This window comes from Brassica rapa, chromosome A04, assembly GCF_000309985.2.
Source record: "Brassica rapa cultivar Chiifu-401-42 chromosome A04, CAAS_Brap_v3.01, whole genome shotgun sequence".
NCBI classification, from domain to species: Eukaryota; Viridiplantae; Streptophyta; class Magnoliopsida; order Brassicales; family Brassicaceae; genus Brassica; species Brassica rapa.
The window spans coordinates 8,784,304-8,798,801 of record NC_024798.2 but is presented as its reverse complement, the minus strand read 5'-3'; the positions used below and the strand labels follow the sequence as shown (position 1 = coordinate 8,798,801).

At 35.2% G+C, this 14,498-nt stretch overlaps 1 non-coding gene across 1 annotated transcript; it reads right to left on the bottom strand.

Annotated features, from left to right (window-relative positions):
- Window positions 1-3,874: 3,874 nt before the first annotated feature.
- LOC117133851 lies at window positions 3,875-3,981 on the bottom strand. Its single transcript, XR_004457892.1, has one exon. It is a non-coding gene; the product is annotated as a small nucleolar RNA R71 (small nucleolar RNA).
- Window positions 3,982-14,498: the final 10,517 nt, after the last annotated feature.

The window sequence follows — 14,498 nt, the reverse complement described above, 5'->3', positions numbered from 1 at the left end:
TTTTATTATTAAGGAAAATTCAATTTGTTGGTTTAACCAAAAACATTCTTTTATGGAAATATATAATTTGATGATTTGGCCAAAACCACAATTTTACGGTTTAGTAGACAAATTAAATGTTGTAGTTTTGGTGGTAAAGTGATATTTATGGTTTTGGTAGAATATCACAACTTTGTTGCTTTTACAAAAAAAAAAAAAAAACTAAATTTGGCCCTTTTTTCATGGTAAGATAAGTAGGGTTCTTCGTGATACTACGAAAACATTAAGTAAAGAAATAAAGCCGAAAGAATAGATAGAAGATAGTGTTTTTTGATCAACAGAGCAGGAGTACAACATATTGATTCGAAAGTCCTAGCTCTAGATGCCTGCTTCTTTAGTCGAAAGTGAATAATTGGTGATCCACCACTTCTAGGGTTTAGGAGTCCCTTTTATATGTCTTTTGTCAAAATTTAGGTTGGATCCTTCCATATTCTGAAATATGGAAAGATCTCTCTTTATTAGCAGTTTTTCATTTTACCTAGAGGCAGGAGGATAACGTGACCTGAGAGCCAAAAATCGTTTAAGCAGGAGAAGAATGCCAGCGTCATGCTCTAAGCAGAAGGACTTTCTTCCAAGATTAATTATCCCCTACAGTTTGGCCCTTATATTTTGAGTTCATGTTGGACATCAGGAGATAACTTGTGCCTTTCGTTTGACGTAATTGTACATTCACAGCAAGTTTGTGGATGGTGTGAAGAGCATGATTTTGCTTCTTAGATGTTTTCCGGATTATATCCGCCTGAATCTATGTGAATTTGGTAGGAGATGCTTCATGGAGAAGGAACATGATGATATAAGAGACTGGGATCTATTTAGTCGCTTAGCACGGAGCCGTGTATGATAAAGTGATCTTAATGGATTCATTGTCCTAGACTCGCATTACAATGATCCAAAAAAACTCATTTTGTGACACATGGCCTAAGTGACGTGTGGTATAGGCATGTGGTCTTGTAGTTGATAGGAGCCATCTTGTCTAGAGGGTGCATAGTCGGACTAGATAGTAGACTTGCCGATATGGTTCATGAGCATTGTGTCGTCCTACTTAAAAGCAGGAGGTCATGGCCTGAACCAGTAGATACACTTGTGAAATGCTACAATGGACAGCTACTTTAGTCCAATTCTCGATGATCTTGTATTATTGCTTAAATTTTCAGGGAGGATCATATTTAAAACATGACCCCTTGTCGTATGGGAAAGAATGCTTGACCTTGGGGCCGGAAGAAGGCATTTTGGAGGAGATTCTCCATGGCACATATTTTGATTCTGGCTTTTTAAGCCTTTGGGAGATTTAACTTTTGACTTTCCTTCCTTTTAGGATATTACCATTGTGATTAGCGAATCATGGTTCCAGTGCCCAAGGAACTTCAAATTTTGATAACTAAATTTTTGGTTTCCGAATAGAGCTTTCTTTCTTTATATGACGTCAGCGTATCCGGAAAGGGATCAACAGCTTTCTTTCCTTATATTCTTTATATTTCAATTTTCCTTTCACGGGATTTCAGATTTTCCTTCTTCTCTTTGGGATTCGCTTTTTGCTTCATCGTCTCCTTTAAACTTACGATTCTACCTCATCATTGTATAACATGTATTATTCTTGCCCTCTTGTTGTAGACCTTTGGGGTTTAGATATGATCAATTCTCGGTTATTTCCTTTAGATCTGGTTGTAAGGACACATCTCCGTCGATTTATCCACGGTGTTCAGGTCACGTATTGATATCTTGCATATTTACATTGTTTTATCCATTCATCCATGAGCATTTTCATCATATAGATTAGGATTTAGCCATGTCTAGGTTGCATTTTGCATTCATTGTCCTTATTAGGTGCTGGAGTGTGCCATGGAGTGATTTGAGATGTTTGGGAGCATTATGATCCAAAATGGGGTGAAAGATGAGCATGGATGGAGGCCTTAGAGAAATCTTCTGTTGCTAAGATTTAGTGGAGACACAGAAAATTGAGTTAGCTTTCTAATGGAAGTAGTTTCAAGTCATTTGGAGATGTAATGAAGGAGTTATGATCAATTTACTAGAGGCATATCCATCCTGGTCGAGTATCGCGGAGGGACCTTCCAGAGCGACACCATAAGGTAGCTCCCAACCCAGAGCGACCTTCCAGAGCTACACCCCTACGTCACTCGCCTTTTCATCACTTTGGAAGCCAAAACATAGGCCTGGAGGGACCTTCCAGAGCGACACCATAAGGTAGCTCCCAACCCAGAGCTACGTCTCGGAGCTACACCACGAAGTCCCTCCGCGTGTTTTGCTTGGACGAAACTTATGATTTTTCAGGGACCTTTTGGTCATTTGTTTTGATGTTTTACACTTTCTAAACCTAAGTTAAGTACTTTGTAAGCCAGGGGAGGCAAGATAATCTCTTTTCTAGAGAAGAACTAGTAAAAAACCTCTTTTGATTCAGATTTCATTGCTTTCATCTTGTGTTCTTGTTGATTTCTTATCTATTTCTCTACATGGTTAATCTAAAATCCAATATGGGTTTAAGAGAAATCATGGAGATTAGTGAGTAATCACCTTTTGAATTCATGGGTTAGGGAGATTAAGGGTGATTAGGTTAGAGCTAGGATGTTTTAGTGTAGATCATTCATATTTCCTTGCTAGTAGAGTAATCATAATGCATCTTCTGAGTTGGCCACTCAAAAGTTGATCCTTAGGCATTTCTCACCCGAAAGGTGTTCGATGAAATGCCCGAGACAACTCTCCTAGGCTTTTAGTATACTTTGCCAAAGACATTTGTTGTTAAAGATGCTAAGATAGCTAATAGACTTGTTATTAATGATTGCTTTCATATTATTCAACCAAAGACATTTGATGTTTGAGATATGTTAGCAAATGAGCATTCATCTAGACATAGAGCTTGCTTAGAATTGTGTCTAGGCTTAAGGTTGATAGTTTGATTGATCATTTGCCATCCTTAGTTCGATACTTGATCACCCAAGGTCTAATCCCTATGCCCATGAGTTCTCTTTTCCCTTAGTTAAGAAAGTATCATTCTGTCATTGCTTTTTAGTTTTAGTCATAGCTTAAAACCCATCTAAATCATTGGTTGCACTTAGATTAAGTGAGTACTTGCATTCTCGGTGCTTTGATATCCCTCAGAACTGGTTCGACAATCATTTATACTACAACATTTGTCTTAGGAGCCTTGAAAACTCCTAACATCAAATTGGCGCCGTTGCCAAATTCTGAGTAGATTTAAACATTGAGATTTAGTCACTTGCTTGAGACTAAGTCATTTTTATTTTCTTTTGTTACTGATTCTTCTTCACCTCCCTTTAATCTACAGGTGTATGCACTTGAGGAGCAGGGGTCCATCAAACCTAGTTCCAAGAGCTGCAGATATCAGAGCTTTAGAGAGAGAGTGTGCTAGAAAGAGAAGAGAAGAAGAGCAACAGGCTCACTTGCAGAGATTGGATACTGATATGGGAGACATACCTCAAAACCAACAGCGAGCAGCGCGACCTATTGGCACTTATGACCGCCCCAACATTCATGGTCATAGATTGGGAATCCGAGCACCAGCTGTAGCAGCCAACAACTTTGAGATCAAATCAGGACTCCTCAATGTGATCGAGAACAACAAGTATCATGGCTTGGCTCTAGAGGATCCATTTGATCACTTGGACAGGTTCGACAGCTACTGTGGGTTGTCAAAAACCAATGGTGTGTCCGAAGATGCCTTAAAGCTCAAGCTATTCCCTTTCTCTTTGGGGGATAAAGCACGTCAGTGGGAGAAGTCTCTACCAGCGACTCCATCACCACTTGGGATGACTGCAAGAAAGCATTCTTGGAGAAGTTCTTCTCTACTTCAAGAACTGCTAAGCTGAGAAACGAGATCTCCAGCTTTCAACAGAAGAACTTGGAAGGCTTCAGTGAAGCCTGGGAGAGATTCAAGGGCTACCAAGCTCAATGCCCACACCATGGCTTTTCTAAGGAGAGCTTGCTGAGCACATTCTACCGTGGTGCTCTTCCTAAGTACAGAGCCAGACTGGATACAGCTAGCAATGGGTTCTTCTTGGGGAGAACTGAGGAGGATGCAGAAGAGCTGGTTGACAACATGGTAAAGAGTGATGCAGTCTACAGTGGAGACCACGACAGAGGCAGTAGAACAGATGATAAGCAGACGAGGAAAGAGATCAAAGCTTTGGAAGATAAAATCGACCTACTCATTGCTGAAAAAGCCACCCAAGAGCAGCTAAAGTTTGTTGGTAACTCCAAGCAGGAAGATCCACTTGCTGTCAATGAGGTTGAGGGTTTGGAAGGTCAAGAGGAGTTGTGTTTCATTAACAACAATGGTAGCTGGTACAAAAAGGAGCCCAACTTTCAGTACAACAACTACCAACAGAAATCCTATCCAAACAACCAACAGAGTGGCTATCCGCCAAGAAACAACCAGCAAGGCAACTATCAGCCTCAGCAAAACCCCTCGTCTGGTTCCTCTGCTCCCAAGAAGCAGCACTGATACCTTACTGAAACAAATCTTGGAGTCTCAGACTAGAAGTGAGAAGCATGTTGGTTATGAGTTGAAGAACCTTCATACCAAGATTGATGGGAGCTACAATGAGCTCAACAACAAATTCTCTCACCTTGCTTCTACAGTCAGGAATTTAGAGAATCAGTTTGCTTCCATGAACACTCACCAGAATCGCCAGCAAGGATCTCTACCTGGAAAGTCTGACCAAAACCCCAGGGAGGCCAAAGCTATCACCCTTAGGAGTGGTAAACAGTTACCTCCTAAAACCCTCACCAAGGATGCTGAGAAACTAGGTGAGGGGGTTGCCATCAACATAGATGATGAAGTGGTGATTGTTGATGAGAAGATCAATGACGAGATCTTGGAAAAGATAGTGGAAGCCAAAGGTAAAGGAAAGGTTGGGGAAGAGAAGAAGACAGTAAAAGATGGTGAAGTTGTTACTCCAGCAAGTGAAAGTTCTTTTGTTCCTCCTCCCTATGAACCCAAACTTCCATTCCCTGGTAGATTCAAGAGGCAGCTGCTAGAGAAATACAAGGCTCTGTTTGAGAAGCAAATGAGTGAAGCTCAGGTTGCAATGCCCATCATCGATGCTTTTATGTTGATTCCTCAATACAGCAAGTTCTTGAAAGATGCTGTAGCTGCAAAGAAGAAGGAGATGGAAGGCATGATGATTCTTACCCATGAGTGCAATGCCATCATCCAGAGGCTTGATGCTTCAGAGAAATTAGAGGATCCAGGAAGCTTCACACTACCTTGTGCTCTTGGACCTATGGTATTTGAGAAAAGTCTCTGCGATTTGGGAGCTAGTGTCAGCTTGATGCCTTTGTCTGTTGCAAAGAAGCTTGGATTCACCCAGTTCAAGAAGTGTAGACTCTCTCTGGTGTTAGCTGATCGTTCAGTGAAGTATCCTGTGGGCATCTTAGAGGACCTCCCTGTGAAGATTGGAAGGTATGAGATACCTACAGATTTTGTGGTGCTTGAGATGGGTGAGGAGGCTCAAGATCCATTGATTCTAGGAAGACCATTCTTAGCTACAGCAGGAGCTATTGTTAATGTGAAGGAAGGCACGATTGATCTCCATTTGGGTAAAGAGAACATCCTCCACTTTGACATCAAGAGGAAAATGAGGAAACCAACTGTGTTCGGGCAAGCCTTCTACATTGAAGAGATGGACACTCCTGCTGATGAGCACCTTGAAGAGTTACCACCTGAGGACGACGAGGAGGGATCATCTCCCTCTACTCATTCCCCATAGAAGGTAACCCATCACACTCCCCTGTATATACCATTTTATTTTTGCATATTAGTCTTCTTTTCGGTATCTCTCTCTCTACTTGACAACACAGAGACTGTGTAACTCAAGTTTGGGGGAGGTACCAAGTATTTGATCATGTTTGCTTTGATGTTGTTTCATTGAGTCATGCATTGCATACCTATTTGCATATAAAAAAAAAATCAATCATTTAGTTTGCATCATTTGCATTTCTAGGAGAGTCTAGAGCATATAGGTTGCATTCACATGCATTGGGAGCAATGATTTTAAATGCCTTGTAAAGAACACTACGTTGCACCTGAGTAGCTTTTGCACCTCTCAAAAAAACTTGTATGTTTCGAGCCTTGAAAACTCTTCCTGAAACTTGTTGATTGCTGAAACTCAGTCTTTGAAGCCAACTACAACCTTATTTGAACTGAACGAACTTAATGCCTCTTGCTCATGGTCCCTTGTGTACTGAGTCATGGCTATACACACTTGAGTTGTCACATCCTTTATGCCAATCTTATTTTGACAAACTCTAGTGGTAGACCACTCCCAAAACCTTTCCCTCCTTTTAAGCTTTCATTGTTTGATGAGTGAGGCCTTTTTCGGAAAGTCTTACATGTGCATAATGTTGAGAGTATCGGGAACGACAATGCTTGATCTTCATTCTTGCTAGATTGGGCACTCTATTGTCTAGCTATAGGTGGGGGGTGAGTGTTGTGATTATGATTTGGGAGAAATGAAAAAGAAAAAAGAATAGACTCTTTGTGCTTAAGTGAATTGTTTTGTTGGGATAAGTAGAGAATCCTCTAGCTCAAGTTTTGAAAAGTCTTGGCCCCCAGCCTAAAAAATAAAAAATAAAAAAAAAAATAAAGGAAAAAGAAAAAACGAAAAAAAAAAGTGAAAAGAAAAAAAGAAAAAGAAAAGAAAAAGGGGGCTAGCAAAGTTGTTAAGAGCTAAGAAATGTTTTGAGGTTGTGAAAAATCCCTTGTAGATTTCAAAGAGAAAGAGTTGATGTTCTTAGGATCTTTTGGTGAGAGATGTGAGTTGGGTTTGACATTTGGGAATGATTGTGTAATTGTATGTTTGGGAAAAGGGTAGAACAATGGAGATTGAGCATTGTATGCATTAGTTGATCCCTTTCTTAGATATATTATGTGCAATGTCAAGGCTACTTGTTTCGAGAGTAAACCACCTTAAAGATCATATGTTTTGAATCTCTTGAATCACTTGAATAAAAGCCTTCCCTTACCCAACCAAATGACTTGGACCAACTGACCATTTGCAAGAATTCACCTGATGTTTTGTGCTTAATGAATGTGAGAGTTGGTTGATTTGAATGTGTGGATGCTTGATGATGAGTGTAAGAACAAAAAGAGTTAAGATAGGCCTAGAGAAGCTAGAGTGTAATAAGAGAGTGTGCTAGTTGTGTTTCTTTTGGCTATGTGCTCCCACCTTCAACCTCTCTCCCTATGAGTTCTAGAAAGTTCACTTGTGGACAAGTAAAAGAACAAGTTTGGGGGAGTTGATATCTTGCATATTTACATTGTTTTATCCATTCATCCATGAGCATTTTCATCATATAGATTAGGATTTAGCCATGTCTAGGTTGCATTTTGCATTCATTGTCCTTATTAGGTGCTGGAGTGTGCCATGGAGTGATTTGAGATGTTTGGGAGCATTATGATCCAAAATGGGGTGAAAGATGAGCATGGATGGAGGCCTTAGAGAAATCTTCTGTTGCTAAGATTTAGTGGAGACACAGAAAATTGAGTTAGCTTTCTAATGGAAGTAGTTTCAAGTCATTTGGAGATGTAATGAAGGAGTTATGATCAATTTACTAGAGGCATATCCATCCTGGTCGAGTATCGCGGAGGGACCTTCCAGAGCGACACCATAAGGTAGCTCCCAACCCAGAGCGACCTTCCAGAGCTACACCCCTACGTCACTCGCCTTTTCATCACTTTGGAAGCCAAAACATAGGCCTGGAGGGACCTTCCAGAGCGACACCATAAGGTAGCTCCCAACCCAGAGCTACGTCTCGGAGCTACACCACGAAGTCCCTCCGCGTGTTTTGCTTGGACGAAACTTATGATTTTTCAGGGACCTTTTGGTCATTTGTTTTGATGTTTTACACTTTCTAAACCTAAGTTAAGTACTTTGTAAGCCAGGGGAGGCAAGATAATCTCTTTTCTAGAGAAGAACTAGTAAAAAACCTCTTTTGATTCAGATTTCATTGCTTTCATCTTGTGTTCTTGTTGATTTCTTATCTATTTCTCTACATGGTTAATCTAAAATCCAATATGGGTTTAAGAGAAATCATGGAGATTAGTGAGTAATCACCTTTTGAATTCATGGGTTAGGGAGATTAAGGGTGATTAGGTTAGAGCTAGGATGTTTTAGTGTAGATCATTCATATTTCCTTGCTAGTAGAGTAATCATAATGCATCTTCTGAGTTGGCCACTCAAAAGTTGATCCTTAGGCATTTCTCACCCGAAAGGTGTTCGATGAAATGCCCGAGACAACTCTCCTAGGCTTTTAGTATACTTTGCCAAAGACATTTGTTGTTAAAGATGCTAAGATAGCTAATAGACTTGTTATTAATGATTGCTTTCATATTATTCAACCAAAGACATTTGATGTTTGAGATATGTTAGCAAATGAGCATTCATCTAGACATAGAGCTTGCTTAGAATTGTGTCTAGGCTTAAGGTTGATAGTTTGATTGATCATTTGCCATCCTTAGTTCGATACTTGATCACCCAAGGTCTAATCCCTATGCCCATGAGTTCTCTTTTCCCTTAGTTAAGAAAGTATCATTCTGTCATTGCTTTTTAGTTTTAGTCATAGCTTAAAACCCATCTAAATCATTGGTTGCACTTAGATTAAGTGAGTACTTGCATTCTCGGTGCTTTGATATCCCTCAGAACTGGTTCGACAATCATTTATACTACAACATTTGTCTTAGGAGCCTTGAAAACTCCTAACATCACGTATGCATGACATGCCGGGTCATACTTCTTTCCTTACATCCTCGGTGGGAAGCATGAGTAAATTGAAGTGAAAGCTCGGATCTGTCCTTTTGGGGTCTGATAGCTCATGGAACCCTTAGTTGACCTCACGAGTGATGTTCAGAATCCAGAACTAATAGCTTATTCTACTGAGATGCTTCCTAAGTTTGGACCACCATCAATGATTGGAGTAGAAGATATCACAGAATGGAGGTAGATGTATCCCCTTCCTATTTATGTTAATCTCCACGTTTCAGGTCCGAGAGATCAGGCCTATGACTTTGGAGTGGAGGAGATAACAGTTTATAAGGCATTTTTTTCAAATCCGATTGTAGATGTAATATCTATGCGTTGTTTACTAAAATTTCTGATTTCTTCAAAATCTCACATGTTCAGCTTAATCATCCTACCAGGAGGACTCTTATAGCTATCTAGAATCTTGGTGAGCTTGAGAATATCTCTCTGAGGATAAATGGAACTCTTTCCGCGTAGCTACCTCCTCTTAATGGTGGTGATAGGAAATTATATCTTCATCCGAGAATCGGATGATCTATCGTTGAGGAGTTTTCCAAATTAGTAGGAAGGAGCATGCATTTGAGAAAAAAATGTTTGAAAGATACACTTTTATAGCCCGTCCAGGTTTTTATACTCTAAGCATGAGGGTTTGCTTCCGTAATTAATTATCCCCGATAATTTTTCTGAGAAAGTACAATTTGTCAATTTATATGAAAAATAGAAAATGAGGTTTTGTCGGATAAACCCAATTTTCCATATAGCTAATTGTATATTTATATTATATATGTATATGCTATTATTTGTGGAGTTTTTACACACAAAAGCACTTTCCACTTTCTTCTTTCACATAAAGGCAATTTAAGAGGAATCAGCATTTTGCCTTGATAAAAAGTCAATACTTCCCTCTAACTTCACATGTTCTGACTAAAGCTTAGTTTACATTTGTATTTAGAAAAAAAAAATACTTTATAGTATTATTCCTCAACTTCAACCCCAACAACACATTATCTTATCTTCGGAATTATTGTTCACCTTGTAAACCATATAGCTTTCTCCCATTTTTAATTGTAAGCTCATTTACTCTTTAACTAGCTTAAGACCCACGCAATTGCACGGGGTGAATGTTATATATAAAACTAATTTTAATTTATTATCATCTATTTGTATTCATTTACGTATTATGTATATAATTAAATTAGAGAAAAGACATAAATCAAAACAATACATCTTTTTTATTTACGATAATATTTTGGTAAATAAATCAAAATAATCATTTTATTTATTTTATATGGTATATAACTAAATTTCAATGACATGGACATAAATATATAGTATATTTTAATATAAATATTTATTATTGAGAACTCATACTCATATGATAAACACACAATTCTAATGTGTGATTTTTTTAATGCAAAATTCAAAATTAAAATATTAAGGTTTCAATGCAAATTTGGAAATTATCATATTTAAGTATTTGTATATGTTATATAGTTTAAGTTTAAACTATATATATTAATATATAATATGAATGTCTAGTCAATCAGACTTCATATTCATACGATTTATAATCATTTGTATCTTGTTATTACCAAAAATATTAAACCATTAATCACAAAATTTTAGTGTGAGACATTTAACGTTTTTAATAATTTATAGTCGTTTTAAAAATTCAAAATATAACATATAAGAAAAAAAAAAAAATTTTGTTATATGGTTAATGTGGTTGTTTAATATATTTTATTAATATAACATTAAACAAAAAATATCTAAGATAAAAAAATTATTATCAAATATTTATCATTTATAATCATTAATTATCAAATATACGTTAATTATATTAGGCAATTCCGTAGCTTTTATTTAAGGAAAGTGCGAGAATATTCTTTTGTACATTATATATCAATTAAATAGTTAGTTTAATAAAAAGTATAATATAAGTTAAGATGGACCAACTTATTTCTCTAAAAAATCTGAATTTCATTTTCATGATGACACGTGGCTACAAAACAATGTTGTAATGTTTCTCAATTAATATATAAGGGATTGTACTCTAGCCAAAAACCATAAAATAAATTTAATTTTTCCAAATGCTGAAACACCAGATTTTTCAATCAATTTTGTAGAATATTGCGCCGGATTTATATAGCTGTTATGATGCAGGTGATTGCAAAGCATAAGATTAGGCATGTATGTATCCAACAACTTCAAATTGGTCATTCTTAGTGGCAACTGAAACAATTGTAAGTCAGAAGCAATTCTATGATGGGAGGTAAGTTATTTGGATTTCTGTTAGAACCAAGAGATGTGGTAGTTTTTGATTTCGTTGTAATCGAGCATGATATGTTTGGTGGATATAGTTTGATTTCAACAGGAAATATATAACACAATGCTTCATATCTCAGTTTGATTACGATTTTTGTTGAATGAAACTTGTAAGGCTATAAATTTGCAGATAGAACATAAAGTAATGGACAACGTATCATCTCGAGTGAATTGGGATGTTTTCGGTAGTGAGCAAGGCCTTATCGGTTCAGAAGCTAAAGAGAACAAGGTATCATTTCGAGTGAGGCTTCTTATAGAGATGTACATGTGTGAGTGAATAGGTGGTCGGTGGCAAGGGTTGTCTACATGAACATACTTTATTGTACTTAATTAAATGTCCACATGGACACAAAATTGTAATTAGAAGCCACTTTCTTGGTTGGTTGTGTGTATTTTTTTAAACTAAGAAGCACCTTGTTGTTAGATGTTTGTTGTATGCTGGAACTTTTGTGGTTCATTAACATTGCATGTTTTTTTCTGCATCGACAAAATTTGGTGGAAACATACATATGTTGTGTTCACAATGTATTCACAATGTTGTCAAGCCTATATGGACAGGTTCCATAGGACACATTTATGTCGATATTGAATTGAGGAAAATTAAAAGTTGATTAAACAGTGAATTACAAATTTTCGCGACGAGTTTATTCCACGTGAACAACCAAATATAGTGTTTCATGAAATTGTGAACACATAAAGAGTTATAGTCACATATTGATGAATGAGTTTGGATGTATGTTGTAAGGTGGCTTGTTGGTGGTTGGTTAACATTTCATGCATTTTACTATAACTGTTTTTAGGTCGTTTTCGGTTTGGATAACAATTTGTGAGAAAAGAATTATGTTTAGTCGTCATGGTCAGAAGATCGTGGACATGTTACAACAGTTGTCTTAATTTATGTTGGAGCGGACACGTACTAGTGGATATCAAATTGTGGATTGTTTTTAACTGAGAAGGAAATAGTTGTATATGTTTACCATGTATAAAGGACCAAACTTATAGCAGTTGAACAACCCAAAAGGTGGTTCATGCAATGTCAAACACTAAAAGATATATATTCACAACATTTTTTCGAACCTTAAATAGACGAAAGTTTAAATGAAAAGTGGTGAATGCTCTATCCAACAAGACCGTGTAGCTCCAGTCGAAGTTTTGTCTGTAACGAAGTTTCACTTCTCATCATCTCAAAAGCTCTACTTTCCGGAGATAGCTCAAAAGTGGGTGGCCATAGCCGAAAGTAGAATGAGATTTTCAATGAGTGTGATTAGTGGAGGTAAAGAAGATAATTGTTTACAAGAAACATGGTTTAAAAGGTGCTATCATGTTGAAAGAAAAAATTAATATGGGCATTTTGTTTTTTTTTTTCTTTTCTTTTTTTTAATCCTTCTATGGAAATACATACAAGTACAATTAGACGAAAGACTATGACTTTGTGCTAAAAACTACAAATATTGATAAAGTGATGACATAATTAGAGTAAAAAGATGATTATAAAAGTTTAGTTAATTTTGTTGGGTTTAGACGATGTTGAAACGAGGTGGACTTTGCACATGGGCATTAAAAGAATTCTAGGTTGTGAGATAGATGGGAAGTGCCTATTGATTGGTAAGTGCTTTATTGTGTTAGTGTTACTTTGAAAATTGTCTTAATAAGTATTTTTTACCAAAAAAAGTAACTTTCTTTTAGTGTTCCAAAAATTAGGATGGCTAAAGTTTAAACATATTATTATATATTTAACCATAAATCTGTTATAATAATGATACATCCAAAATAACTCTCGGGTACAACATGCGTTCAGATGCTAGTTATTGAGCTCCCCTTATTTTCTTTCATAAAAACTAGGAGTTAACCCGCGCTACGCGCATGGCTATTTTTATTTTCAGATGTTAACTATATAGTTTTTTTTACAATGTATTCTGAACAACAACAAAATTCTGAATATGTGGAAACATATTTTCTTAGAAAAAGATAGAAAACTATATATTTTTCAGATAGATGTTTAATATAGTTTTTTATTTCTTATATTGTATATTTACTTATTATTTAGTCTTTCATATATTGTTGGGCAATTCTATCAAATATTGTTTTTTAAATGTTTGTCACAAAAATAGCTTTCAATAAGCAAAATGACCAAAATAGCCACTTTTTATTTTAAATTTTTGGGGAAATTACATGTTTACCACTTTTATGGTACCACTTTTAATTTTTACCACCACTAATGAGACATTTTCAAAAATACTTTCTTCATTAAGTGGTAAAAGTGGTTAGTGTAAACATGAAAAGTGGCACTATGAATGTGGTATTTGTAGCAATTTCCCTAAATTTTTTTATTTTTTTAAATTTTGAAATCCTATCCTCAAAACCTCACCCTTAATTTTAAACCCTAAGTCTATATTAGTTAACCCTACGGTATAAATGTATTTTTACTCTTTAATAAAACTTTTTTGGACAATTTTCTCATTATTAAAGGCTATTTTGTGACAAAAACTTAAAAAAAGACTATCTTGAAAAATTTCTCTATATAATATATTTATTTATTCTAATGTTCTTGTTTGTATATCAAATGGTAATATTACAATAGATATTTAATGTAATATTTCTATGCATTATATTGAATATTTGCTTATTATTTATTTGCATTATGTATTATTTATTTAATTATACATTCTTGTAAACTATAATTTAGTTTTTTATCTTATTGTATATTTACTTACTGTTTATCTTTTCTTATTTTGTACATTTACTTTTTCTAAATTTCTTGCTTTTATATCAATGATAATATTACAATATATGTTTAAAGTAATATTTTTATTTTTTATATACTATATTTACTTATTATTTATTTTTTACTATATTTTTACTTATTATAATATACTTATAACATTTCTATCTCTTATATTGTATATTTACTTATTATTTATTTCTTCCTATATCAGATATATGTTTAATGTTTGTTTTTTTATTTCTTATATTGTATATTTTTTTTTTTGCTTTTATATCAAATGGTAATATTACTTATAGATGTTTAATGTAATATTTATATTTATTATATTGTTTATTTATTTTTATTCTGATGTTATCGTAGACGCTAAATGTAATATTTTTATTTCTTATACTTAATATTTACTTATTATTTATTTTACTATACATTTTTCAGATTGATGTTTAATTTAGTTTTCCAGTTCTAATATTGTATATTTACTTATTGTGTATTTTTCCTTATATTGTATATTTACTTATTCTAGTATTAGATATATTTTTTAATATAAGATTTTTATTTGTTAAATTGTATATTTACTTATTATTCATTTTACTAAACATTGTTTTTCATAGAGATGTTTAATTTAGTATTTTTAATTT